The following is a 4789-nucleotide window of genomic DNA, read 5'->3' on the forward strand; positions in this document are numbered from 1 at the left end:
TTCTTGTATATAATACCGAGATTTCACTTTGTCCTTCTCCAAACGGATTGGGACACTGCACTTGCTTTGCATCCAAGATGCATCTCAGTCACACAATGACCCCCCAAAATGCCTGACCACCAGGGCAATACTTACAGTCTAATTTTCCTGCCCTGGCCTGTGCGTAGATTGCCTGGTCACCACGATTACTCGCTTCTTAGTCCTCCTCGTCTCTCTCACTAATTCTGATCACCTTTGAACAGTCTCAGGTCTTCTTCTGGCTCTTGCTGGGAGGCAATCAACCCTGTCTATCAACCTTGTGGAGTAGGCTGCCAAAACCAAGGCAGGATGTGTCTCCTTTTCCACCAGAGTTGCTGCTGCAAGCATGCAGAAAATCCCAGACAAGCACCCAAATTTGTGAGAAACGTTGTCTATACTGACAAAGGCTCAAGCAATCCAGTCTACACTCATTTTAGCAAGAGTGAGGTTTTCTTTATTCAGTTTTGCAAAATCAGGTGCCCAGCCCCATAGACAAGGGCAGATGAACCACATGGCCCACCACAAAAGGTTTTTATTCTTGTCCTCCCCCAAAAGCCCCTCCTCCAGTTCCAGTTCTCCACATACAATTCTATGGTACATCCCATTTTCCCTGCCCCCAGAGAAGCCAAAATGGCTTGCCCATGGTCTTAATGGCTATATTCTTATTTAAATTTCCTAGTCCCAGAACAGCCTGTTTAAATCAACCATCTGTCTGCCAGGTCTCGCAATCTCATGAATTCCTAAATATGGACCACAAGAGTTATTTCTCACAATATGGATCCATGAAAATCATGACCAAATAAGACAGTGAACAGAATGTTGGGGAAGGTTCATCACTTCCCTGGTAGCTTAGGTACAGTCTTTGATTTGTGCTCAGAGCCATGTTCATTGTTTGCATGCTGGAAAATTCTGTTTCAACCAGACTGGAGCTGGGTTTAAGATTAAAAGCAGACAATTTACTTAAAACAGCAAAGAATTCAACATGACACCATAAAATGGTCCAGCTAGAAGGTAAATTTGGGTCTAGCCAAGTTTTCTAAAAACATAAATATGTGTGTGTTTTGTTTTTTTTTTTTAGTTATATAATGCCTTTGTTTTCCAATGTTCTGGCTGTTGCTACACCTCTGCACTATCCATATTAAGTTCATGTTTTCTTCACCAACTGCTGTTTTAAGTCTGCAATCCTGCAGCTTTCTAATTTGTCATTTTCTCAGCTGGGAAGGAAAATATCTTCTTAGTCAAGCCAATAGCTCAAGACAGATGAACAAACTAAACCACTGATCAAATATATATGCTTACTGTGGGAAGGAAGGAGCTCTGGTAGCATAGTGGTTACGAATCAGGCTGTGAACCGGAAGGTCAGCAGTTCGAAACTACCAGCTGCTCTGCGGGAGAAAGATGAGGCGATCTGCACCCATAAAGATTTACAGCCTCGGAAACCCTATTCAGGGTCGCTATGGGTCGGAACCGACTCGATGGCACTTAACAACAACAACAACTGTGGGAAGGAGTGTATTTGAACACTAAGAATAATTTTATTCTTAATATTTATTGTGTCTTAACACCCTCGATCAACTATTTGGGGGAAACAAAATATGGTGTCATAGTAATGAAAATATACAGCAAACTTTATAATTGAAGCATATATATATAAATTACATCCATAATATAATTTAACCCTCTTGTCTCAGAGTTTGGGTGAAGACGTTCTCATTTTCATTTTTTTGGATGAGAAAGCTCAGTGAAATTAAGGAAATTGCTCAAAATTACTCAGCTAGCAAGTGCTGAAGTTGAGCCTCAGACTCAAGTCTACAGAGCCTACATCCCGTGATCTTTCTGTTATACCTATTCATGTTTTGAGTCTTGATTCTAAAATAACAGGTAATGTCACCAGTTGGTAAATTTCAGTGATCAAGAGGGGAAGGGAGAGGCTCAAAATTATTACAATCAATGCCATCGTCTAACTAGGTAGGACGAATCATATACCGATCCTTGTCCATAACCTTCTCCACCTAAACATTCTCCCGCAGACCAGTTACCACACTCAAACATAGACATTCTTCTTACCCTCTGTGTGGATATATATACAACAGCCCATTGCTGGTATCAGTGCTGATGTCAAATGGAACTTGGCTGAAAACAGAGAATACCAGAAAGATGTTTGACTGTGCTTTGCTGACTATGTAAAGACATTTAATTGTGTGTATCATAACAAACTATGTTAAGAACGAGAAATTCCAGATTTCACTATGTTCATGTAGAACCTGAACATAGACCAAGAGCCAGCCATTCAAACAGAACAAGGGGATACTGAATGGTTGAAAAGAAGGAAAGGTGTGTGCCATGATTGTAACCTTTCACCATACCTATTCAATCTGTATGCTGAGCAAATAATCTGAAAAACTGGACTATGTGACGATCATATCCTCATATCATCAGAATTGGAGGAAGGCTCATTACCAACCTGTCATATGCAGATGACACAACCCTAACTTGATGAAACACTTGATGAAAATCAAAGAATACGATTATAAAATTAATGAGTTATACCTGAATATAAGGAAAACAGAACTCCTCACACTGGACCAATAAGCAACAAACAGAGCAAAGTAAGTTGTGGAGAATTTCATTTTACTCAGATCCACAATCGACACACATGGAAACAACAATAAAAAAATAATAATAATCTAAAATGGCTTGATGCAAGTCATAGTATTTTCAATTGATTTCTATGCATATGACAGTTGGATAATAAAAATGGAAGATGGGAGAAGAATTGATGCATTTGAATTATGGTGAGAAAGATTGAATCTACTCATACCAGGGACTCCCAGAAACCTAAATAAATCGACCTTGTAAGACGTACAGCCAAAATGCTCCTTAGAAGTAAAACCCATGAGAGTTTGTCTCATGGACTTTGGACATATCAGGAGAAATCAGTCCTTGGAAGAGGACATCATGCTTGGTAAAGTAGAAAGTCATCAAAAAAAAAGGAAGGCCCTCAACATGATGAACTGACACTGTGCTATAACAATAGTCTTAGGTCCTGGCAGTATTTTGTTAATTTGGTCACAGGGTCACTGTGAGTTGGAACCATCTAGCAGCACAAATAAAAACAACGCACTTTACACACTCCTGTAAAAACTGACACCAAGAGTGGGTGAAGTGAAGACCGAGGAGGAGGAAGCAACCCGGACCCGCCTGGCCCTATGGAGCGAGGTGCCTGCCACAGCGATACTTCTGAGGCTGCAGCTTCCAGAACAGTCTCCACAACCACAAGAAGCACTTCAATGGGCTGTAGCACCTCAAGGCCAAGAAGGTCTGGTACATGTTCTGAGATGCAGCCACCATGTGAGCGGACGAGCAGAACAAACAGGCGTGCAGGAAGTTTCTACTGATGGCGCCGAAATCGCATTGGACTAAGAGTTGATTTCCCCCCATGTCCTGGCCAGACAGACCTGCCGAAGCTAAGCCTCCAGGTGGAAGAGGAGAGGCAGGCCAAGGAGTGGCCGCTTGCCACCGGGGAGCTCCCCAAGGTCCACTTGGAGGACTGGCTGGAGAAGAGAGCCAAGCGCCTGAGCTCAGCCCTGAGCAACAGAGTCCAACCCGCCAGGACCACCATCTTCCAGTACCCCACGGGCTAGCCCCCACTCCAGGAGCTGCCACCATCCCTGCGAGTATCCGCACCCACAGGGTGGCCCCTGCAGTCCAGCGTCCAGTGGGGCTGAGCCCCTTGGCCCTACCTGGCCCCCCACCCAGTCAACTTTCCTTGGTTACAATGAAGATAATGACTGAAGAGGACCTACAGGGCCTCTAAAACTACCACCTGGCCTGAGACCCAGGCACCCTTAAAAGGTGCAGCCCTAATCCCGGCACTTCCCTCCCAGAAAATGTGAGAAAAACCAACTTCTGGATGATTATAAAGTGAGTCTGTCCCCCCCAAAAAAACAAACCTGGCACCAAAACATTCCTCCCACAGCACTCTGTAACGAAACCATAGTCTGCAAACAAGCCTTTTACCTAATTCCTCCGTGGGCCAGGAAGTCCACTGCTCTGTCTCTTGTTCCGGTTCTTGCTTCTGCTGCTGACACTCCTCTGGTACCAATCTGGTGTCAGAGTTCTGTCCCTGGATCTAGGAAGTTCAATACGCAGGGATTCTGTGGTCCAAAGGACACACTCTACTCATGACTCTTTCTTCGTGATCGTTGTCAAGATTCTGCCTCCTGCTTCTGTGATAGCTCATTTACGTTAGCGTTGCAAGTTTTTAAAAATCACAACTAGTCCTGTTAACAATTATTCACAACTGAATCATATCATCCTATCAGCATCTTTCCCCAACTTTTCTTATTCAAACCCTTAGGGGAAAAAAAACGTTGTTTGGTAGGAGATGCAAAGGAGCTCTGGTAGTGTACTGGTTATGAGTCAAGCTGAAAACCTCATGCTCAGCAGTTCGAAACTACCAGCCGTTCTACAGGAGAAAGAGAAGGCTTTCTGCTCCAGTGAAGATTTACAGCCTCGGGAGCGGCTCCGTGTGAAAGGTGTTTGCACCCTGGTGGGGGTATCCTCTCCCAAGCTGAACTCACTTGTTCCCCTGCAAAGCTGTGTGGTGCTTGAGTGGGAAGGCAGCGTCCTTGTCCCTGCAAGTCCCTGGGGTGAGAGCATCTGGAGGATTCTCTGCGCCACCACCCTGTGCAACAACCAGCTCTGCTGTCACCGCGACCCTCTAGACTTCAATGTCTGTCCCATGCGTCCTTTCTGAAATGTTACCATT

At 44.2% G+C, this 4789-nt stretch overlaps 1 pseudogene; it reads left to right on the top strand.

Moving 5' to 3' along the window:
• Positions 1-364: 364 nt before the first annotated feature.
• Positions 365-3746, top strand: LOC102822270 (annotated as a pseudogene).
• The last annotated feature ends 1043 nt before the right edge of the window (positions 3747-4789 follow it).

The sequence above is a fragment of the Chrysochloris asiatica genome, unplaced genomic scaffold (genome assembly GCF_000296735.1).
Source record: "Chrysochloris asiatica unplaced genomic scaffold, ChrAsi1.0 scaffold00028, whole genome shotgun sequence".
NCBI classification, from domain to species: domain Eukaryota; kingdom Metazoa; phylum Chordata; class Mammalia; order Afrosoricida; family Chrysochloridae; genus Chrysochloris; species Chrysochloris asiatica.